The 26,552-nt window shown below is 37.7% G+C and overlaps 1 pseudogene; it reads left to right on the plus strand.

Annotated features, from left to right (window-relative positions):
• The window catches only part of LOC132419234 (F-box only protein 28 pseudogene), a 32,823-nt pseudogene continuing 6,271 nt past the window's right edge, over positions 1–26,552 (plus strand).

Here is a 26,552-nt window from a genome sequence, read left to right on the forward strand (position 1 = left end):
ATGATGCTGCAAGAGCGCTGTGAAAACATGCATTGTCCAGGTATCTTGGTGCTGGAGTTCCCACGTCCAGCCAACTACATCAAAGGCACCCCATTTGCCAATGGTAACAATCTCATCTAGGGGATTCAGTCGGATTGGTGATCTGTCAAGTGGTTGGAGGGTAAGGGGGAAGGTGTAAAGGGACACAATCCCTTGGATATATGTTTTGGTACCTACCGCTTTACTTTGAATTCTGGGACACAATATTCCCGAATGACTGGATTCCCGGATAACCAGACTCTGGTTGACAAGAAACCTGCCTTCCTTGGCCACTTCTTTTAACAACAACTTAAAAACCGGTGCTTAGGGGAAATACATAATCAAAAAGTCAGTGGTGCTGTTAAGGACATCTACCCTCCAGAAAGGTCCTGGGGATGGTCATTGAAAAAGGATTCAAATCAGGGCCCTCTTTCAACAAGCCAATTTCAAGAGGTACATTTTATTCAAAGTGTTCTTAAAAAATAACTCACACACACGGAAAGGTGATCTACATCGGTAAGTATTTTAGAAAGGGAAATGCGGCCTACAGAAAGCTATCACCCCGCAGCAGTCAGAATGGGAACAGTCAAAATATCTACAGGCAATACATGCGGGAGAGGACTTGGAGGAATCAGAATCCCACTAAGCCTTTTGTAGGACTGCACAGTGGAAACGGGCATTAGGGATAGCAGTATGGAGTTTCCCTAAATAAACACACCAAGAACTATTGTATGGTCACGCTGTCGCCTCCTAGACAGACATAAATAGACCACCATCATTGCAAATCACATCGGCAACCCTCTGCACCATGCATACCTATGTGTGATAACCCGGATTTGGAACCTACTGACAGCCCATTAACAGTTGATTGACAAATAAAATGTGGTACATATATACAGTGCAGTATTACACAGTCATAAAAAATATAAACAAAATGCCAACTACAGAAACATGGAAGGATCAATATTTGATCACATTCAGGATAGTAATTTATACAGAGAAAGACACATATCCTGGGATACCTCTTATGGGTGGGGTTTAAAACTTGACACAAATAAACTCTACTTTACAACACAGAAACTGAGTCACAGACATAGAGACCAAAGTATGGGCACCAAATGGACAAGTTTGGGGGCAGACATAAACAAGGAGGTTGGGATTAACATATGCACACTAATATACATATAAAAGAGAACACCAGCCAGGACTTAAGACTCACTCAGTCAAATGTTCCCAACACTCTGAAATAAGCTATATGGAGAGAGAATTGAAAAGAGCATATATAGATATAGATAGAGATATATACATACAGATATATAGCTATACACGCATAACAGATTCAAGTGGCTGTGCAGCCAAAGGACCACAGCAGTGTAAATTAAGGATGTTCCAGAATTTTTAAAAAATCAATTTAAATTAAAGGAATACTTCCTGTATTCCCTAAGTCCTCGGTGACTAAGCCAGGGGTCACATACATGGAGCCGCAGTGGTCTTGGGTCCCAAAACTGTACAGCAGTGGGAGTGAGGCATCCGGGGCCGATTTGCCACCAGAGCGTTCCAGTTTGCACCTGTCGTGCCTCCTGCAAGATGAACAGCAAGATTACCTCCATGTGCAGGAGTACTTTCCTACAGCTAGCTAGCCACAATGCACCCAAAGAATAATGGAACCTGTGGCTGCAAGAGAGCTGTGAAAACACCCGGTGTCCAGGTGTCTTGGTGCTGGGGTTCCCACCTCCAGCTTCCTTCTCCAGAGTCACCCCAATACAGATGGCTAAACCCTCATCTTGTCTATTTTGCCGGGATGGGGATCTTTCAAGTAGTTGGAGGGTAAAAGGGAAGAAATAATGGGTCACAATTCCTTGGGTACATGTTGTGGCACCTCCCGATGTAATTTGAAATCTGGGACACGATTTTCCCCAACAACTGGAAACCCCGATAACCGAACTCTGCTTGGAAAAAATCCTGCCGATCTGTGGCCGTTTTTGTAACAACAACTTAAAAACCGGTTCTTAGGGGAACTTCATAATCAAAAAGTCAACGGCTCTGTAAAGGACCCTATATTCAAGTTATGTCCTGTGGAAAGTCACAGAAAAAAGGATTCAAATCAAGGCTCTCTGTCAACAAGCAAATTTCAACTGGTATATTTTACTCACAGTGTTCTTAAAACATAACTCACTCACAAGGAAATGTGATCTACATCACTAACCACTTAAGAAAGTGAAATGCAACCTGCAGAAAGGTATCACCTCACAAGAGTCAGAATGCCTGTGTTCAAAATGTCTACAGGCAATACATGTGAGAGAGGGCTTGGAGAAATGAGAATCCCGCTAAGCCGTTCAGAGGACTGCATATTGGAAACTGGCATTATGGAAAACTGTATGCAGGTTCCCTAAGTGAATACACCAAGAACTACCCTGTGGCAACCCAATGGCCCTCCGGGACAGATACAACTAGAACATCATCCTTGCAAATCACACCGGCACTCCTACATTGCTTGCAGACCTATTTATGATAACCAAGATATGGCACCAAAAAGATGGCCCATCAACAGATGATTGAAAAAAGATGTGGTACATATATACAGAGGACTATTATAAAACCATAAAAAAGGATGAAAAAATGCAAATGTAAAAACGTGGAAGGACCTGGATGGGTCACATTCAGGATACTAAGTTAGACCAAAAAAGAAATTTCATAGGATATCACTTATCGTTGGGTTTAAAAGTTGATACAAGTAAACTATACATTAAAAACACAGACCGAGTCACTGACGTAGAAACAAATTTGTACCACATGGAGAAGGTTGGCAGAGGTATAAACTAGGAGGCTGGGTTTAACACATGCACACTAATATATATCACACTGATACAAGCCAGGACCTACATTGAACTCAAACAAGTGTTCCCAACACTGTGGAATAAACTACATGGGAACACATTCCAAAAGAGAATAGGTATATGTACATATAGAACAGAATCAAGAGTCTGGAGCACTACCAAACACAACACACGAATTAATTATGTTGCACTATAAAATAAAAATTCAATTAATAATAAAATAAACGAATGTGCCCCTATTCCCCTCAGGCCTCGTTGACCTTGTCTAGAGTCACATCCTTGAAGGGTGAACAGGCTTGGGTCCCAACGCTGGACTATGGTGGGACCAGGGCAGCTGGTTAGGATTTGCCAGCAAAGCGGTCCCACGGGAAGCTGTAATGCCTCATCCACCTTGGACGGCACCACTATCTCCATATGTAGGAGTGCCTTCCTACAGCTAGCCAAGCACAATGAACTCAAAGAATGACAGATCCTGTGCCTGAAAGACCGCTGTGAAAACACCCGGTGTCCAGATGTTTTGGGGCTGGGGTTCTCACCTCTAGCCTTCTTCCTCAAAATCGTCCCAGTTACCTACCTCAACACTCTCGTCTCGGGGAATTTGCCGGATGGGGATCTCTCGAATATTAGAGTGTCAGTGGGAATAAGTAATGAGACACACTGCTTTGGGTGTTTGTGATGGCACATTCCGCTCTAATTTCCATTCCGGGACACGAGTTTTCCGAAGTTCAGGATTCCCGGATAACCAGGCAGTTCTAAAATAATATTCTGCCCCTCAGTGTCCGCGTCTTGTAACAGCAACTTAAAAACCGGTCGTTAGTGGAACTTCATAATCAAAAATCCTGAGGCGCTATAAAGTACACCTACCCTCCAGAAATACCCTGGGGAAGGTCGTGGATAAAGGTATCAAATCAGGGTCCTTTTTCAACAAGCCAATTTGAAGAGGTACATTTTATTGCTTGTGTTCTTCAAAATAAACTCACAAGGAATAGTGATCTACATCACTAAGTATTTGAGACAGGGAAGCACAACTTACAGCAAGGTATCACTCCGCAGCAGTCAGAATGGGCAAGGTCAAATGTCTACAGGCAATCCATACGAGAGAGGACTTAGAGACATGAGAATTCCCCCAAGGCATATGTAGCAGTGCACATTAGAAACTGGTCTTATGGAAAACAGTATGCAGTTTCCCGCATATATACAATGAGTACTAACCTATGATCAGACAATGGCTTTCATGGATGTATATATGCAGAACACATCCCTGAAAATCAGAAAGTCACCTTTTTGTTCCTTGCAGAGCCGTGTATGATAGCCCTGATACGCAGAAACCACAATGCTTTCCCACAGAGGAATGAAAATAGGCAATTGGGTACATATATATAATGGTGGATTATACAACAATAAAAAAGTATGAAAAAATGCCCACTACAGCAACATGGATGGACCTAGATTTGATCACATTCAGGAAAGTAAGTTAGGAAGAGAAAGACACAGATCCTGGGATATCACTCATGGGTGGGGTTTAAAACTTGACACAAATATACTATATTTTACAACACAGAAACCGTCTCACAGACGTAGACACAAAAGTATGCGTACCAAAGGGAGAAGGTTGGATGGAGGCATAGACTAACAGACTGGGATTCACATATGCACACTAATATACGTAAAACAGAATACCAGTCAGGAATAAAGTTGAACTAAGTCACTGTTCCCAACACTCTGGGATAAACTAAGTGGAAAGAGAAGAGAAAAGAGCATAGATACATACACATGTATAATGGATTCAAGTGGCTGTACAGCCAATGAAAGACAACAGTGTATGTTAAGTGTGTTCCCGTGTAAGATAAAACTTCATTTTAAATTAAGGGCATAACCCCTGTATTCCCTAAGTCTTCGAGGATCCAGCCGGAGTCACACCGCTAGAGTCTCGGATGTGTTGGGTCGCAAAGCTGTACTATGGTTGCACTGAGGCAGCTGGGGTGGATTTTCCAGCAAAGGGGTCAAGCTTGCATCTGTAGTGCCTCATCCACTCTGAATAGCACAACTATCTCCATATCCAGGAGTGCTTTGCTATAGCTACCTAAGGCCAATGCACCCAAAGAATGATGGACCATGAGGCTGCAAGCGTGCTGTGAAAACACATTCTCCAGTTATCTTGGTGCTGGTGTTCCCACGTCCAGCCACTTACTTCAGAGTCCCCCCCATTTGCCGACGGCAACACTCTCATCTAGGGGATTCTGCCAGGTTGGTGATCTGTCAAGTGGCTGGAGGTTAAAGGGGAAGATGTAATGGAACACAATCCCTTGGGTATTTGTTTTGGTACCTACCACTCTACTTTGGATTCTGGGACACGATTTTCCAGAACGACTGGATTCCCAGATAAGCAGACTATGGTTGAAAAACGTCCTGCCGATCTTTGGCTGCATCTTTTAACAACAACTTAAAAACTGGAGCTTAGGGGAACTTCATTATCAAAACTTTAGTGGTGCTGTAATGGACATCTACCCTCCAGAAAGGTCCTGGGGTTTGTCATTGAAAAAGGATTCAAATCTGGTCCCAATTTCAACAAGCCAATTTCAAGACGAACATTTTATTCAAAGTGTGCTTAACAAATAACTCACACACAAGGAAAGGTGACCTACATTGGTAAGTATTTCAGAAAGGAAAATGCAATCTACAGAAAGGTATCGCTGCACAGCAGTCAGCATCGGTAAGGTCAAAATGTCTACCGGCAATACATGTGGGAGAGGGCTTGGAGAAATGAGAATCCCGCTAAGCCGTTCATAGGACTGCATATTGGAAAGTGGCATTATGGAAAACTGTATGCAGCTTCCCTAAGTGGATACACCAAGAACTACCCTGTGGCAACCCAATGGCCCTCTGTGACAGATACAACTAGAACACCATCCTTGCAAATCACCCCTGCAACCCTTCGTTGCTTGCAGATCTATTTATGATAACCAAGATATGGCAGCCAGCATACGGTCAATCAACAGATGATTGAAAAAAGATGTGGTACATATATACAGAGGACTATTACACAGCCATAAAAAAGGATGAAAAATGTAAATATAAAAAGGTGGAAAGACCTGGATGGATCATATTCAGCATAGTCCATTAGACAGAGAAAGACACATATACTGGGATATCTGTTTTGGGTGGGGTTTAAAACTTGACACAAATAAACTCTACTTTACAACACAGAAACTGAGTCACAGACGTAGTGACCAAAGTATGGATACCAAAGGGAGAAATTTGGGGGAGGCATAAACAAGGAGGTAGGGATTAACATATGCACACTAATATACATATAAAAGAGAACACCAGCCAGGACTTAAGTTTTACTCAGTCAAATGGTCCCAGCACTCTGAAATAAGCTGTATGGAGAGAGAATTGTAAAAAGCATATATAGATATAGATAGAGATATATACATACAGATATATAGATATACATGTATAATGGATTCAAGTGGCTGTACAGCCAATGAAACACAGCAGTGTTAATTAAGGATGTTCCAGTATAAAAAGAAATTCAATTTAAATTAAAGGAATACTTCCTCTATTCCCTAAGGCCTCTGTGACCAAGAGGTTGTACAGCTAAAAAAAGACCAGGCAGAATGGCTGTGATCAAAATGTCTACAGGGAAAACATGCGGGAGAGGGCCTGGAGAAATTAGAATCCCTCTAAGCCGTTCGTAGGACTGCACCGAGAACTACCCAATAATCAGAGAATGGTCCTCCTGGACATGTATGCATAGAACACCATCCCTGAAAATCACACAGGCATTTCTCATGTAAAACATTGGCAAGCAAAAGGAACTAGGATTATATATTTCAGCTGCTGAAAGAGAAAAAAAAACTGTCAACTGAGAATTCTATATCCACCAAAATTTCCCTTTTAAAATGAACAAGAATTTAGACATTCCCAGATACACAGAAGCTGACAGTGTTTATTTAATAGACCTGTCCTAAGAATTACTAAAGGAAATATCCACAGGTTAAACTAAAATAATTCTAGACAGTAATTAAAAACCATGTAAGAATGTGAATATCTCCATTAAAGAAAAATAAAAGTCAATATTTTGCAATTTTTGTTTCTAACCTCAGTTGTTCTTTGTACAGGATTTTAAAGGCAAATATATATAAATAATTATAACTCTTTTTCATTGGGCATAAAACATATAAGGAAATTTTTTGATATTGGTAACATAAAGGAGGGTTAAAATAGTTGCATCATTGTATAGGGTAGAGATTTAGTACGGAATTTAAGTTTAATTGGTAATAATTTAAATTATATTATTATAGCTTTAGAATATTTGATGCAATCCCCATAATGATCATAACTACAATTTCTATAGAATGTACACAAAAGCAACTGAGAAGATAACAATCTACTACAGAAATTTAACAAAACATAAAGAAATGTAATGGAGAAAATAAAGGACAAAAACTACATGTATAGGAAACAAACAACAAAATATGTGGAGTACGGTCTCCCTTATCATTAATTTCTCTAAATGTAAATAGATTAAAGTCTATAATCAAAGGAACATATTGGCAGAATAAATTTTTTTAAGAACACTAACTATATGCTTCCTGTAAAGTGAGTCTTACCTAGAGCAAAAGACACAGATAGGTTGAAAATAAAGGGTTAGAAAAAAATTCATTTAATTAGCAATCAAATACTTGTGGCGGTTATATTATTACAAGACAAAATATACTTTAAGTCTAAAACTATTACAAGAAACAAAAAAGGAACATTTTATACATGTATATGTACCAAAGAACAAAAACCAATAGAGAAAAGAAGTATGTATGGAATTAAGGGAGAAATGGATAATTCTATAATAACAGTTGAAGCTTTCAAAACACAACTTTGAAACAAACAAATAGAGATTAAGAAGGAAATATAGGACTTGAACAACACTATAAACCAATTGGACAGATAGATATTTATATTAGGTCTCTACCAACAAAAGCAAAATACACATTTTAAAAAGTGCACTTGTAAGATTCTTGTAAGATTCTCCATGAGGGAGTTAAGCCACCAAACAACTATTAATAAATTTTATAAGGCAAAAATTGTAAAATGTGTTTTCTCAGATTACAATGAACTAAAACTAGGGATCAATAATAGGAGATAAGGGGTCAATTTCCACATATCTATAAGTTGGAAACTTATAGATATGTGGAAATTGTATAATATACTCTAACAACACATTAAAATATACAAGCGAAAGAACATACCTTAGAACATACCTTAAGAAAATTTAAAATAAAATAAAATATTCCAAAATTGATGGGATATAGCAAAGGCAGATTGAAAAACAAAATTCTAGCTGTAATTGCATACTTTAAAGAAGAATCTCAAATCAATTACCCAATCTGCACATTAAGAAAATAGAAAGACAGAGAAAACTCAACCCAATGCTAATGAAAGGAAGGATTCAATATAGTTTAGAATGGAGATAAAAAACATAGAGAACAGAAAATCAACATGAAAAATTAACAAAATCAAAAGTTATCTTTTGCAGAAGATTGACTAAATTGACTAGCTTTAGCTAATTTAACTAATGAAAAAGAGAAGACAAAAATTACTGTATCAGAAATGAAAGTTTGGAAATTACCCTTTATTTGATTAAAAAAAAAACAATAATCAATTCTATGTGTACAAATTGGATAACCTAGATGAAATGGACAAGTTCCTAGAAACAAAATTAAGAAAAATGAGTCATGATAGTGTTACTGCCCAGGGTCCTTGGCCTCCTTAATCAATAGAAATTGATTAGGGGTCAGACAAGAAATTCAGGCAATAGAAATTGATCAGGGGTCAGACAAGAAATTCAGGCAAGCCTTTACTGGGGCCTCTGCTGCAGCGCGGGGGAGCGAGAACAAGTAACAGGTGCCCTTGCTTGCTCACTCCCTGAGAGGGGCAAGCTGGTTCCTTATACGGGGTGAGGGTAGGGGTGTGTCCAGGGGTTGGGCTGGAGGTGTGGCTTAGGTAGTCTGCCCACCTCTTTGGTGGTGTTGAGTGAAGGGGGCATGCACAGTGCCCTGTTTTTGATTCTGACCGCCCTGCTTTTGCTCCTGGCTCTTCAGAAGTGGCAGTTGAGGGTTTTTTTGATCTCTGTATCTTTGGTCCAGAATTTACCTTAACTGCATGTTCACGCAGTTATTTTTAGTCCCATAGAGTTTCTTTGTATTTTGTTGCTAAAGGAGAGGTGCATCCAGATGCAAGTGTTGCAGGATAGGATCCCAGGTCCCAGCCTGTCTCAGTAGAGCTAATAAATAATTTTCCCATTTGAAAACTTAGTTTTAAACTACAGTAATAAAAATAATGTAGTACTGGTATAAAGACAAATATATACAGGACCTGAGGAGAAAACCCCAACTCTTGTCTTGCTAAATTGATTTTCATCAGAGGTGAAACGTGCCAAGACCAGTCAATTTGGATGTTTGCCTTATATCATATATAAAATTTACCCAAATTGTTAAAAACCCTATACATGGAAGCCAAAACTGTAAATGCTTAGAAATAAATATACAGGAAAATCTTCATGGCATTGGATTTGCCAATGATTCCTTAGATATAACGCAAAAAGTTCAGGTGACAAACAAAAGTTAGAATACATTAGACTTTGTTAAAATCTGAAACTTTTCTTCATCACAGGCTACTATCAGAAAGACGAATATATACTTTAAATATATCATGTCACTTCCTTTTTCAAAGTCTCTGGAAAAAAATTAGCTAATAGCCTTATGGAAGTTCTGTTGTTTTTTCCCTTCTGCCTTTAAAATTCTTTCTTTATCTTTAATTTTGCCATTTTTATTATATGTCCTGGTGTGAGTCTGTTTGTGTTCATCTTTTTGGGACTCTTCGTGATTCTTATTACTGGAAATCTGTTCCATTGCTCAGTTTGTGAAGTTCTCTGTCATAATTTCATCAAATACATTTTCTACCCCTTTCTCTTTAGAAGGTTTTCTTTTTTTTTACTTTTGGCTGTGTTGGGTCTTCGTTACGGCACGCGGGCTTTCTCTAGTTCTGGCGAGCGGGGGCTACTCTTCGTTGTGGTGGCTTCTCTCGTTGCAGAGCACGGGCTCTAGGTGCATGGGCACAGTAGTTGTGTCACACGGGCCCTAGAGCACACAGGCTTCAGTAACGGCGGAGCATGGGCTCAGTAGTTGTGGCACACAGGCTTAGCTGCTCCTCAGCATGTGGGATCTTCCCGGACCAGGGATCAAACTGATGTCCCCTGAATTGGCAGGCAGATTCTTAACCACTGTGCCACCAGGGAAGTTCCTACCCCTTTCTCTCTTTTTTTCACCTTTTGGAACCCTTAACATGTGAAAGTTAGTATACTTGAAGTTGTTCCAGAGTTTCCTTAAACTGTCCTCATTTTTAAAAATTTGGTTTTCTCCTTATTGTTCTGATTGAGCAGTTTCCATTATTTTATCTTTCAGATAACATGCATTCTTCTGTATCACCTAGTCTGCTATTAATTCCTTCTAGTGTACTTTTCATTTCAGTTATTTTATTCTTAACCTCTGACTGGTTCTTCTTTATATTTTCTAGTTTGTGGTTTACATTCTCACTGTGTTCATCTATTATCTTTCCAGTTCGATTACCATTGTCAATACTGTTACTTTGAACTCTATCTGGTACATTATTTATCTGTTTCATTAGATTTCTTTCCCAGATGTTTTTGTTGTTGTTATTTCATTTGAAACATATTCCGCCATCTTCTCATGTTGGTTAACTTTTTCTGTCCTTATGAAATTAGGTGAAACAGTTACCTATCCTGGTTTTGAAGTGATGTCTTTGTGCAGAGATGTTCCCTCACAGTAGCTTTAATGGGAGAGCTGGGTCGGAAGTGAGAATGGGTTATTTTTTTCCCTTTTGGGTTTGCTGGCAGTTACCACCTTCGTGGGAAATAGGACTGGAGATGGACAGGGTAGAGTCAGAGCTAGGTAAAAGCTAGGGTTTCTCTTATGCTCAGTGGGAGTCACTGCCCTAGCACAAGTCCATCAGGCACCCTAAAGGAGTTGGGTTTCTCCCTTGTGTGTGATGTCAGCTCCATCTTGGTTGGCATAGTGGCAGGAGACTGAGGGGTTGCACTTTTGTACTTGTTTCACTTTTACCCCAAGTGGGCATACATTGATTAGAGGCTGCAGTGGGGCTAGAGGTATTTGTGTCACACTATTGAAATTGTTTTCTCCTTCCAGTGATGTCTTTTCCCTGGAGTTAGTTTTACTCCTCCTTAATGTGGGCAGGGGTGTGCATGGTCATAATGGCTGCATCCACCCTTATCAGAGGCAAAGTCATGTCTGAGCTGGCTCCATTTCCTCTAAGTGTGCACACTCTGGTTGACAATGGCAGCCTCTGTCTTAGTGGAGAATAGTGCTGGGACAAGGGGGTATAGAGCAGGTTTGGTGTGGGCTAGGGTGAACTCTGGGCATGTCCTGCCAAGCCAGCCATAGTCCCAGGAAGTTTTCAATCTCCTACCTTCATGTTGTGACTGGGAGTAAACAAGTATGCCCTTGCACTCTTGAGGAGTGGAGTCTTCGCTTCTTACAGACTTCCAGTAGGCCTCACTGGGTTTCAGACCAGTAAAGGGACTCATCTTCCTAGTGTTTGACCCCAGAACTGGGATGCCTAATGAGTGGCTCAAACCCTCACTCCCCAAGGATGATCCCTGAGCCTGTGACATCTTCCTCTTCTTCTGGGTCCCTTGACAGGGGTGCAGGTCCTGACCAGATGGCTTTTTTTCCCTTTCCATAAGACTGTGGATTTTGCTCTACAGCCTTGGTTATAGAAGAAGCTTTATGTCAGTCTTCAGGTTTTTTTCAGGGGAATTATTTCACATTTAGAAATAGATTTTATATATATATAGATTATATATATATATATATATATATAATAGATTATATATATATATATTTTTTGGTCAGACCACACAGCATGTGGGACCTTAGTTCCCCAACCAGGGATTGAACCCACACCCCGTGAAATGGAAGTACAGAGTCTTAACCACTGGACCACCAGGGAAGTCCCTACATTTAGGTATATTTTTGATGTGTTCATGGGGGGAAGTGAGCTCAGTGTCCTTCTACTCTGCTACCATAATCTCTCCTCTGGCTCTTACTTTTTTTTAATGGGAGAAAAATACCAATACAAATGTTCATCAAGATTTGCAGAAATTCATACATTGCTAGTGGAAATGTAAAGTTGTGCAGCTGCCGTGGAAAATAGTATACCATATAATCTAGCAACTCTACTTCTAGGTATGTACATAAAATATTTGAAAACACAGACTCAAACATATATTTGAACACCAATGATTAAATCAGCATTATTTGAAATGCCCAGAACTTAGAAATGACCCAAACGTTCACCAACAGATGAATTGATATTGGGAAGACATAAAGATGATGGAGGAAGAGGATGAGAACCTAATCTCTCTCAACAAACACATCAAAAATACATCAATATGAGGAGTAATTCTAATGGAAAAGTAACTGGGCACTGATGAAGGACTCCTATACAACCAAGGGTATAAGAATGATACACATGTAATTGAGTAGAATGGGAAGGAAAACATCAGGTCAGGACTTGTGCCACTGGGAAGGGACTAAGAAAAAAAGGGAGATCACATGGATGGATGCTTGCACTGGGGTGAGCAGGTTGAGCGGCAGACTGTGAGTACCAGTCTGGGGGTTCTTTGTATAGGAGACAACCTGCTTTGGCTGCTTGGAAAACTGCTGGGACAGATAGAAATGCTAGAGAAGCATAGACTACACTGCAGAAGTGTATAGGTGCTGGCTTGCCCCTAGGCAAGGGAGAGAGGAGTCTGCACTAGAAGTCTGCTACCACCTTATTACACTCCCTAGTCTAAGCCAAGTGAACACACAGGCCCTACTCACTCCATATCACAGCTTGGCACTGGGTCTAGAGTGTCCTGGACCTGGGAAAATACTCGATCTAGGGATGCAGAGGCTATCCAGAGACCTGAGGCATAGCCCAGGTGGGGTGGCATTAGCCATTGTTAGCACTTACTATAGCTAAACCCAGAAAGAGCCAAGATTTCTGACTTCAGTCCAGCTACCTGAATTCCCACAAATACCTCACTGCATGCCTTAGCACAAGCTGAGTGAACACTCCAGGCTCACCCGCTCTATGCCATAACCTAGCACTGGATGAGGGCCAGCTGCAACAGGGGAAAAATGTGACCATGGGCTGCATCTGAGCAGAGCCTTAGACAACTACACAGGCAGAGCATCAGACCTCTGTAAGGGCATGAGCCCCATTTGCTTCAGCACTCCCCTTCTTTGAGGTAAAATCCTCAGTGGTGGGGAGAAGGAAACACACACACTTAAATGGAACACAGCCAGGTTGAGCCCAACCCTGACAACTTCTTCTTGAGTAAATTGGGAGAACACCTTGCTCCTGAAAAGGCCTGCCTCACACACTGCATGGGCTCTAGCTCCTCTATTACTAGCCACACTCACTACCAAGATGATAGCTTCCGGCACACCCTGAGAGATGTGAATGGTGTCCACATCAAATCCAGCACTGCCCCTAAAGGCATGGGGCACATGCTTTCTAAACAGGAATGCTCCAACAAAGGAAGGCCACTTCAACACCACAATAGATACCTGTTTCCCTTAAATTCATAGACACAGAGAAAATTAAGTAAAATAAAAAGGCAGAGGAACTACTCTTGATAGAAAGAGCAAGAGAAAACTCATTAAAAATGAAAGAGATATAAGCAATTTATAAGACAAAGAATTCAAAACATTGGTAGTAAAAATGCTAACTGAATTCGGGAAGAGGATTGAACTAAACACAAATTATTTTAAAAAGGAAATAGAAACTATTAAAAAAAAAAAGACCCAATCAAAAATATATAATTTGGGACTTCCCTGATGGCACAGTGGTTGAGAATCTGTCTGCCAATGCAGGCACATGGGTTCGAGCCCTGGTCTGGGAGGATCCCACATGCCATGGAGCAACTAGGCCCGTGAGCCACAATTACTGAGCCTGCGCGTCTGGAACCTGTGCTCCACAACAAGAGAGGCCACAATAGTGAGAGGCCTGTGCACCATGATGAAGAGTGACCCCAACTTGCCACAACTAGGAAGAGTCCTCACACAGAAACGGAGACCCAACACAGCCAAAAATAAAATAAATAATTTAGAAAAAAAAAAAATATATATGTATATAATTCAATACCTGAGATTAAAAACAGACTAGAAGGAATAAATAGCAGACTAAATGACACAGAAAAATGCATACATGATCTGGAAGATTGAATAATGGGTATCACCCCATCAGAAGAGAAGACAGAAAGACAATTATAAAAAAATACATTAGATCTATGGGATGATATAAAATATGTCAACTTATCCAAAATACGGTTTCCAGAAGGAGAACAGTAGGAGAAGATGATAAAAAATATATTTGAAGAAATTATGGAATACTTCCCAAACCTAAAGAAGGAAACAGACATCCAGGTACAGGAACCACAGAGAGTCCAAAACAAGATCAACATGAACAGATCCACACAAAGACATATAATTGAAATGGCAAAAAATTAAAGAAAAATGCAATGAGAAAATTAAAGTGTCATATACATGGGGAATCCCCACAAGGAAATTAGCTGATTTCTCTGCAGAAACCTTGCATGCCAGAAGAGAGCAGTATAATATACTCAAATTGCTGAAAGGAAAACCTGCAACCCAGGACTTTACCCAAAAAGATCATTATTTAGTATAGAAGGAGACATTTAAAAATGCTTAGGCAAGCAAAAATTAAATTATGCCAAACCTACTCTCAAATAAATTTTGAAGTGTCTTCTCTAAATGATAAAGAAATCACAATGTATATGAAAGGGAAAATTACACAAGAAAGGCAAATATATAAAATAATTTGAAATGATTTAAATAAGCCAATGCAGAGATTAAAAGACAAAATAATTATAAAAGCAAATACGACTACAGGAAAGAGTAAAGGGGTAATAATTAGCATGTAAAATATGACATAAAAACACAAAATATGGGGAAGGGAGAAAATATAGATCTTTTAGAATGTGTTTAAACTTAAATGACTGTCAGTTTAAGTCAAGTAGATATAACTATGGGTCAACATATATAGACCATGGGGCACCATGATTAAAAACCTATGATAGATACACAAAATAAAAAGAAAAGAATCCGAGCATACTACAAAAGAAAATTATTAAACCACAAAACGAAAAACAAAAAGAAGAAATGAACAAAGAATAATGACAAAACACTGTCAAACAAGGAATAAAATGGTAATAAGTATATACCTATTGATAATCACTTTAAATGTCAATGGACTAAATGTTCCCATCAAAAGATACAGGGATGCTGATTGTATAAAAAAATAAAAAATCAGCCTTTCAAAATACTGCCTACAAGAGACTCACTTCAGTTCTAAAGACACACACAGACTGAAAGTGAAGGGATGGAGAAAGATATTTTATGCAAATGGAAATTAAAAGAAAGTAGGATACAATACTCATATCAAATAAAATAGACTTTAAAATAAAGGCTATATCAAAACACAAAGAAGGGCATTATATAACAATAAAGGGACAAATACAAGAAGAGGATATTATACTCATTATCATATATGCACACAATTCAGGTGTACCTAAATATATAAAGCAAATACCAACAGAAATAAAAGGAGAAATTGAGAATAATATAACAATAGTAGGAGACTATAACACCCCAGTGACATCAATGGACAGATTATCCAGACAGAAAATCAATAAGCAACAGTGGTCAATAGACCAGTTGGATTTAATAGACATCTGCAGAATGTTATAACTCCAAAACAGCAGAACACAAGTGTAAATGGATCTTTCTCCAGGATAGATCAAATACCAGGACACGAAACAAACCTCAACAAATTTAAGAGGTAGAAATTATATCAAGCTTTCTTTCCTGCAATCCCAAGGGTGTGAAACTAGAAATCAACTACACAGAGAAAAATGAGAAAGAACAAACATACTGATACTGAACAACATGCTAGTAAAAAAAAACAATGGTTCAATGATGAAATCAAAGAGGAAATCAGAAAATACAAGACAAACCAAAATGGAAACACAACCTTCCAAATTCTATGGAAGGCAGCAAAAGAAATAGTAAGATGGAAATTTATAGCAATTCAGACCTTCCTCAAAAAAGAAACAGAAAATCTCGGATAAACAACTGAAATTACCACCTAAGAAATGGAAAAAGAACAAAGCCCAAAGTCAGCAGGAGGAAGGAAAACTAAAGATCAGAGAGGAACTAAATAAAACAGAGATATAAATAAATAAATAAGAGAAAAGAATCAATGAAACCAAGAGCTGATTTTTATGAACAGATAAACAAAATTGATAAGTGCTGAGCCAGGTTCACCAAGAATAAAACAGAGAGGACCCAAATAAAGAAATTAAGAAATGAAAGAGAAGTAACAACTGATACCACAGAAATACAAAAAAAAAAATAATAAGGGAATACTATGAACAGTTATATGCCAACAAATTGGAGAACTCTGAAGAAATGAATAAATTTCTAGAAATATATAGTCTGTTAAGATGGGTCAAGGAGAAGCAGACAATTTGAACCGACTGATAAGTACAAGCAAAATTGAATTTGTAATAAAAACAATACTATCAAACAAAAGTCCAAGGCCAGACAGCTTCACAAAGGAATTCTACCAAACATGTAAAGAAAAACTGATATCTATTCTTCTCAAAGTATTTCAAAAAATTGGGCTTCCCTGGTGGCGCAGTGGTTGAGAGTCCGCCTGCCGATGCAGGGGACACGGGTTTGTGCCCCGGTCCGGGAAGATCCCACATGCCGCAGAGAGGCTGGGCCCTTGGGCCTTGGTCGCTGAGGCTGCGCGTCCAGAGCCTGTGCTCCACAACGGTGAGAGGCCCGCGTACCGCGAAAAAAAAAAAAAGTATTCCAAAAAATTGAAGAGGAGAGAACACTCCCAAATTCATCCTACATGGCCACTGTTACCCTGATGTAAAAGTCCCAGAAAGATACTACCAAAAAAAAAAAATTACAGGCAAATATCTTTGATGAATAACAATACTCTTAAATACAGTAAAGTGAAAAGATATCCATTGTTCTTGGACTGGAAGAAATTATAGAAATAATTTTTTGGATTAGTCACCTAAGGTAAAAGAAATAAAAGGAAAAATAAACAAATGGGGTCTAATTAAACTTAAAACTCTTGCACAGCAAAGGAAATCACCCATGAAATGAAAAGATTGATTCAGCCAACAAAGGTTTGTATATCCAAAATATACATACAGCTCATACAACTCCGTATCTAACAACCCAATCAAAAAATGGGCAGAAGACCCAAACAGGCATTTTTCTAAAGAAGACAAGCAGATGGATTACAGGCACAAGAAAAGATGCTCAACATTGCTAATTATTATAGAAATGCAAATCCAGATGAGATATCACCTCACACCTGTGAGAATGGCTATAATCAAAATGCTTACAAATATCAAAACACAGGATCAGGAGAAAGGGAAACAGTTGTACGCTGTTGGTGGGAAAATAAATTGCTGCAGCCACTATGGAAAACAGTATCACAGGTACATAAGACAAACTTATGTTTACCAAAGTGGAGAAGGAAAGGGGGAGGGACAATTTAGGAATATTGGATTAACAGGTACAAAATACTATGTACAAAATAGATAAGCAAAAGTGCTATACTATTCAGCACAAGGAATTATAGCCATTATGTTGTAATAACCTGTAATGGAGTAGTACAATCTGCAAAAAATACTGAATCATTATTCTGTACACCTGAAACTAATGTATTATTATAAATCAACTATATTTTAATTTTAAAAATGTGTATACCCCTCCCCATGGCTGTTTCACTAATTTTGCATTCATTCCTTAAAGTTACATACTCTAACTAAAGTCTAGCTAATACAGAAATCTTTGTGTTAGGGAAAGTCCATCATATGTGTTTGGTATGATACCAAGGTCACACACAAAAAGTTAGGCAATATAATTTGCAATATTTTAGCAACATTATTTTCTTAATGCAGGAATTTTTTTGTAAATATATCTTGAATAGTATCCCTACTTAGTATTTGGCATGTAATTTGGGTTTCTGCCAAACTATATTAAGGACCTTTAAAATTCATAGTGGAGAGATTGGCAAAGAAAATTTGAGCTGGTATTTGAGGTCCCATTGGACATTTTATAGCTTTTAGACTAAATAAGCTTTTATTATTTGATTGTTTTCTAAATTCCTACATATGATATTATGTAATTTTCACATGATTTTCTTGATTACGGTATTCACTCTTAACATATTATTTAGTAGTTTCCACAATATTATTTGGTTACTTATACTTCAGTACACATTGGTACCAAGCCATTTATCTTGCATTATTATTTACATACTGTAGCGAACATTCTTTTGGTCTTTATCAATGACTTTACTTCTGAGAGCTAACTTTTAAAAAATAATATGAAAGTAAAATGAGCAAGAAAAAATATTATTGGACTTGCCTATGAGGAATTTGCTCTAACAGATCTCTTGTCATGTTCTAGTTAGTCATTTGCATCAAGAACTTTTTTCTCTGCCAGAACCTGTATTTATTCTAATCAGACTTCAAAACCAAGACTGTTTAGAACACTGAAAAAGTGAGCCCCATGTAACCAGAAAGTATTGGAAAGAACACAGAGAGAGAGGAGGCTTATTTATAAACTTTATATTTATTACCAAGATGTACATGTTTTGATCTGACTCTAAATAACGTATAATATACTTTAAGAACTGAGTAAATGAATAGACTATTCCCTAATTCTTAGGCTTCCAACTAAATCTATATATTGGCACAGATTTTGAAAACTGAAATGACATTTAAACCATTTCCTGAGGAAAGAAAGTGACATCAGAGAAAATGATGGAATAGAAAGTGTCAGGAATCCATCTCTACAATTGTACTGGCAGAAACTCTCTGAAGTAAATATTTTGGAACTTGAGTTTATTTAAATGTTTGCAATTTCCAGGTGACAGTTTGGTTAATATTGATCATTTTTAGCTGTCAGTATGGTGGCAGCTAACCATTTTTACCCCCAACCTCTTGATAAGATGCAAACTAAAGATTCTGGAACCACTTGCTGTTACCAGGGTGGGAAATAAGGACTTTGTCTTTGAAATATAAGGGTTGTGTTCTGATTGTGAATTGCTCTTCTGATGACTGAAGTGTGGATATGGAGGATGGCCATCATTGTTTTAACACCCATGGGACAAAGTAGCTTCCAGGTGACTTAAAGAGGTCACATTATCTTGAACATTAAAAACAACCATACATATTAGAAAGTTTAGAAAGATGCTACATTGATCTGGGAAAGACAAGAACATAAGGAAAAATTCTGAGAAGACCTAATAAAGATTTCACCTCAGATTAGTCATAAGTATGGAGACACTGTACAACAATTTAAAAAAAACCTAGAAAGGGAGAAAATCTGGTTTAAGAGTTATAGTTATGAGTTATAGGTGTTCAGTTTTCAACATCAAGAAACCTGAAAGAAAAAAAAAAGAAAGAAACCTGAAAGACACACATAGAAAGAGGAAAAGATTACCCATTCAAAGGAAAAAAATAATTCACAGAAAACAGACTTGAAAAAGCCAAGATATAAAACTTACTACACAAAAACTAAAACAACTTAAAACTTTAGCAAGCCATATTCAATAACACATGAAAAGGATTATATATCATGACCAAGTGGAATTTATCTCTGGGATTCAAGAATGCTTCACTTATACAAATCAATACATGTAATGCATCACATCGATAAAATTAAAGATGAAAGTCACAAGATCATCTCAATAGATGCAGAAAAAGCATTTGATGAATATGCAAAGTTCTTTCAACAACCCTCAACATATTGGGAATAGAAGGTATGTACCTCAATGTAAAGAGGGTCATATATAACATACTCACAGATAACCTTATATTCAAAGGTTAATGAGAAAAAAATGAAAGCTTTTCCTTTAAGATCAAAAACAAGACAACAGGGCTTCCCAGGTGGCACAGTGGTTAAGAATCTCTTTGCCAGTGCAGGGGATGTGGGGTCAAGCCCTGGTCGGGGAAGATCCCACATGCCGTGGAGCAACTAAGCCAATGTGCCACAACTACTGAGGCTGTGAGCCTGTGCTCTAGAGCCTGCAAGCCTCAACTCCTGAAGCCCGCACACTTAGAGCCTGTGCTGTGCAGCAAGAGAAACCACCGCAATGAGAAGCCCGTGCACCGCAACGAAGAGTAGCCCCCGCTCGCCGCAACTAGAGAAAGTCTGTGCGCAGCAACAAAGACCCAATGCAGCCAAAAATTAATTTTTTAAAAAAAGAATACAAATTAAAAAAAAAAAAGAACAAGACAAGAATGTCCACTCTCACCATTCTTATTCAATATAGTACTGGATTTTAATTAGAGTAATAAGGCATGAGAAAGAAATAAAAGGTATCCAAGTTGGAAAAAAAGAAGTAAAATATTACTATTGCAGACAATAAAATTTGGTATACAGAAAACTTCAAATACTCAACAAAAAACCTGTTGGGAGTGAAGTAAGTCAGAAAGAGAAAAACAAATACCGTGTGCTAACACATATATACGGAATCTAAAAAATAAAAGGTTCTGATGAACCCAGGGGCAGGACAGGAATAAAGACACAGACATAGAGAATGGACTTGAGGACATGGGGAGGGGCAAGGGTAAGTTGGGACGAAGTGAGAGAGTAACATTGACATATATACAACACCCTATGTGAAATTGCTAGTGGGAAGCAGCTGCATAGCACAGGGAGATCAGCTCGGGGCTTTGTGACCACCTAAAGGGGTGGATAGGGAGGGTGGGAGGGATACACAAGAGGCAGGGGATATGGGGATATAAGTATGCATATAGCTGATTCACTTTGTCATACAGCAGAAACTAACACAACATTGTAAAGCAGTTTTACTCCAATAAAGATGTTAAAAAACCCCAAATCTGTTGGACCTTAATGATTTCAATTAAGTTGAAGAATATATATTTCACACGAGAAATCAGTTTGCATTTTATACACTAACAATGAAACATCTGAATAAGAAATAAAGCAACCTATTCCATTATAGTAGCACAAAACAATAAAATGTTTAGACATAAATTTAATAAAGAAAGTATAAGACGTGTACAGTGAAAACTAAAGATGTTGTTTAAAGTAATCATAGAAGACACAATAAAAAGATATGCTGTGCTCATGAATTAGAAGAATTAATATTGTTAAAATGTCCATTCCACCAAAAGCCAATCATAGATTGAAAGGACTCTCCACCAAAATAACAACGGCATTCTTCAAAAAATAAGAAAAATATCCTAACATTTGTATGGAACCACAAAAGACACCAAATGGCAAAAACAATTGTGACGAAAAGGACAAAGCCAGAAGTATCACACTTTCTGATTTCAAACTACTACAGTAATAAAAACAGTATGGTGCTGCCATAAAAATAGAGAGATAAACCGATGGAACAGACTTAAGAGTCCAGAATTAATCCCCTGAATATATGGTCAATTAATATGCAACAAGGGAGCCAATAACCCATGAGAAAAAGACTGTGTCTTTAACAATACTGAAAAAACTGGATAAACACATGCAGAACAACACAATTAGACCCCTATCCTACATGGCTCACAAATATTAACATAAAATGTATTAAAGACTTATAGTTAAGACCTGACACCATAAAACTCCTTGAAGAAACTATGAAAGAAGTTCCTTGACACTGATCTTAGCAATGATTATTTGGATGTGACACCAAATGGAAATACAAAACAAGCAAAAATCAAGAAACGGGACTATATTAAACTTGAAAACTGCACAAAAAAAGGAACAATTAAAAATGGAATGCAATCTATTGATGGGGGGAAATTTTTTGCAAGCCATATACCAAATGAGGTGTTGTTTTATCCAAAGTAGATTAAAAAAAAAAACTCAGCTTAATGACAACAACAACCTCATTAAAAAATGGTCAGAGGAGGGCTTCCCTGGTGGTGCAGTGGTTGAGAGTCTGCCTGCCCATGCAGGGGACACAGGTTCGTGCCCCGGTCCGGGAGGATTCCACATGCCGCAGAGCACCTAGGCCGGTGAGCCATCGCCTCTGAGCCCGCGCATCCGGAGCCTGTGCTCCGCAGCGGGAGAGGCCACAGCTGTGAGAGGCTCACGTACCGAAAAAAAAAAAAAAAAAGTGCAGAGGAATAGAGAACAAATGTATGGACACCAAGGGGGGAAAGTGGCAGTGGTGGTGGGATGAATTGGGAGATTGAGATTGACACACATACACTAATATGTATAAAATAGATAACTATTAAGAACATGTTGTATAAAAAAATAAATAAATAAAATTCAAAAACAATAAAAATTAAAATGGGCAGAGGATATATGTCAATCCTAATCTCCCAAATGACTTATATACACTATTATGTATAAAATAGATAACTAATGAGAACCTGATGTATAGCACAGGGAACTCCACTTCACTGTACAGTAGAGGCTAACACAACAAGCTAACACAACAAGAAAAAGTACTTCTGCAGGATAGTATCTGGGTCCCAAGGAATAAAAATTTAAAATTTTAAAGCTATCTCCAAAATTCCTCCTCAAAATGTTATACTCATTTACAAATGTACAGATATCATTTGATCCAGCAATTGTACCCCTAGGAATTCATGCTGCAGATATAGTCACAGCTATGTGATACAACTTACACACAGTGTTTCTTACTGTACAGTTATAATCAACTTATATATCCATCAGTTATGTCAAATCTATACAATGGAATACCACAAAGCCATAAAAAGGACGAGAAAGCTCTCTGTGTGTTTGTGTGAAAATTAAATTGCAGAGCATTGTGTATTTGCTTGTACATGCATAAAATAGTCTTGTAAAAATTCATAAAAGATTCATCAAATTAATTGCCTGTAAAAGATAAACTGTTGGCAGGGAACTGGGTGGGAACTTTTATTATATAGTCTTTTGACCCATGTGAATATACTACCTATTCAAAAGTTAAGTAAAAAATATAAAAATTGAAAAAAATAAAAATGGGCAGAGGAAATAAACATTTTTTCCAAAGGAGCTAGGCAAATAGCCAATAGGTGCATGAAAAGATGTCCAGGATCACAAATAATCAGAAAAATGTAAATCAAAACCACAATGAGATACCACGTCACACCTCTCAGAATGGCTATCAGCGAGAAGACATGAGCTAACAAGCATTGGCCAGGATGTGAAAAAATGTGAAAATGGGAAAAACTGGGCACTGTTGTTTGCAATACAGATTTGTTCAGTCAGTATGAGAAACAATATGTAAGTTCCTCAAAAAATTAAAAATATACCTACCATATGATCCAGAAATTCCATTTCTGAATATATACTCAAAGGACTCATCAACAGATGAGTGGGAAAATATTATATATAATACATATCAGAATCACATGACATGAGTCATTCCTTTTTCTCTCCCCTTTGATTTACAACTAATTACACATCCATAACTGAAAAAGAGTATATCTGCACAACATACCAGGACACCCAAGAGACCTGTGTTTCTTAAAGTCTGTGGATTAATCCTCAGAGGTAGCTGTGAAGTGAGCGGAATGGTGGCAGAGCTGACAGTGGCTGAGTCAGTGGCAGCAGAGAGGTGAAAACAGGTCCAGCAGCAGGCCAGCACTGTTTTTCTTTCTGGCAGAGGAAGTGGAAAGTGTAGGTGGTGCGTGTGGGTCACCCAGCTGCACATGTCACAGCTGGAGGGACCTGATGCTCTCCTTGAGAAGGAACTGTGATAACTTGGGGGTGGGAAAGGAAAGGGAAGTAAGCAGACAAAGGAAACAAAGTTAAAGTGTTTCCTGCTGTTGGCTCAGGGACTCTCCTAAAAGGACCACCTGCAGACCTCTGGAAGTCCTGCACTTGAGGATCCCCCTACAAAGCCTTGGGCACACCCAAAGTCCCATGTTCTAAGCACACACCTCCTCCAACTATGATGCCACCTCTTTTTTCTCCGCCATGTGAGTGCGTGTGTGTGTGTGTGTGTGTTTGTGTGTGTGTGAACAACAGAGACAGATATCACAGTCAGCAGCGACTCAGCTCTGATAAGAGAAGCCAAAACCTTGTGCTATAACACCACCTTCTGGAAAAGAAAAGGAAAAGTCCTAATTACCAATCTGTTGGTAAAAAAAATTAAACAAAACCTTGCCTAAATAAGAATGGTGTTCACCACCTCAAATGCAAATGTGGCAGTGACACATTGTATCCAACAATATAAAGAATTACGATATATTGTAGCACAAAATGATGATTTTCCAGCAACCAAACCCAAAGACACAGAATACTGTGATCTAACTGATAAAGAAATCAAAAGACCTGTTATGAAAAAAATTCAGTGAGCTACAACAAAACTCAGAAAGACAACACAGTGGTATCAGAAATAAAAACGATGAACAGAAGGAGTACTTTAACAGGCCCATTGAAATTGTAAAAAAGGACTGACCAAATTTTGGAGCTGCAGAACTCAATGAATAAGATGGAGAATGCATTATCTACCATAAGAAATAGAGCATATCAGATAGAAAAGAGAGAATAAGTGAGACAGGATATAAATATAGAAATAATTCAGGTGGAAGAGGAAAGGGAACTAAGTTTTTTTAAAAATTGAAGAAAACCTCAAAAACTATCAGACTGCATTAGGAGAGCCATCATAATATTAGTGGGTATACCAGAAGAAGAAGAGAAGAAGAAAGGAGGAGAGAGTTTATTTAAAGAAATAATAGCCAAGAACTCCCCAAATCTAGGGAAGAAATGGGGTATAAAAGTCCACAATGCTAATTTATTATCTCTATGAAAACAAACTTTCTCCAAGATGCATAGTATGAAAACTGTCAAAAGTCAATCAGAAAAATAAGATCGATTTTTCAGCAGAAACTCTACAGGCCAGGAGAGGGTGGAATGAGATATTCAAAATACTAAAAGATAAAAATGTCAGCCAAGATTATTTTATTTGGCAAAGTTGTCCTTCAGACCTAAAAAAAAAAAAAAAAAAGCTGAGGAAATTTACCATCACTAGAGCAGCCTTACAAGAAATGTTGAAAAGAGTTGTTCGAGCTGAACCAAAAAGACAGAATTAGAAAACAGTAAATCTTTTTAAGTGTAGTAAATTTTTATGTATCAGTAATTATTCTAAATGTTAATAGATTGAACTCACCATTCAGAAGAATGCCGGATCGATAAAAACAACAACAAAAACAAGACCCAACTATATGCTCCCTAAAGGAGACTTATTTCGGCTCTAAAGACACATACAGGCTCAAAAGTGAAAGACTGGAAGATGATATTCCAACTAAATGAAAACCAAAAGAAGGTGGTGTAACCATACTTATATCAGAAAAATAGACTTCAAGTCATCTTTAGCTTGAGTGTAGCAAGAGACAAAAAAGATTATCATATAATAATAAAAGTGTTAGTACTACAAGAAGACATAAAAACTGTAAAGATATACACTCCCAGCACCTGAGCACTAAAATATACTAAGGAAATAACAATAGACCTGAAGGGAGAAATAGGCAACAATACAATACTTGTAGAAAACACAATATACCACTATCAACAGTAGACAATCCAGACAGTAAATCAATAAGAAAACATTGGAACTGAACCACACTTAGAACAAACTTAATAGACATTCTAAGAACAATCTATCCAACAGCAGCTGAATATACAGTCTTCTCAAGTACATATGTAATATTCTCCAGGATAGATTATATAAGAGACCACAAAACAAAAACCTGAAATTTTTATAAGATTGAAATCATACCAATTATCTTTTCTGACCAATATGTTATGAAACTAGAAGTTGACAGAGAGGAAAGTGAGAATATCTTAAAACATGTGGACACCAAACAGCACATTACTAAAGAATCATAAGGCAAAGAAGAAATCAAAAGGGGAATGAAAATGTAACTCAAAACAAATAAAAATACAAATACAGCATATCAAATAGTGTGGGTTAAGGCAGTTCTAAGAGAAAAATTTATAGCAACAATATATACCATATATTAAGAAAATAGAAAGATCTTAAAATCTTAAATGAACAATTTAAATTTACACCTCAGGGGACTAGAGAAAAAGAACAAGTTAAGCCCAAACTTAGCAGAGGGAAGGAAATAAATGAAATAAAGATCAGAAAAATCAGTAGAAAGGATCAACAATACTAATAGCTTTTTCTTTGAAAATATAAACAAAATGGACAATTCTTTAATTAGAGAAGAAAACAGAGATTCAATTAAATAAAATTAGAAATAAAAGAGAATACATCACAACTAATGCTACACAAATGCATAGAATCATAAGACTACTATAAACAATTATATGCAACAAAATTACATAACCTAGAAGAAATAGATGTATTTCTAGAAACACACATCCTACAAAGACTGAGTCCAGAAGAAATAGAAAATCTGAACAAAGCAGTAATGAATAAAGAGTCCGAGTCAATAATCAAAAACCTACCAGCAGGTAAAACTCCAGGACCAAATGGCTTCACTAGAGAATTGTACCACACACATAAAGAAGAATTTCACCAATTCTCACACTTTTCTAAAAC

Source organism: Delphinus delphis, chromosome Y (assembly GCF_949987515.2).
Source record: "Delphinus delphis chromosome Y, mDelDel1.2, whole genome shotgun sequence".
NCBI lineage: Eukaryota > Metazoa > Chordata > Mammalia > Artiodactyla > Delphinidae > Delphinus > Delphinus delphis.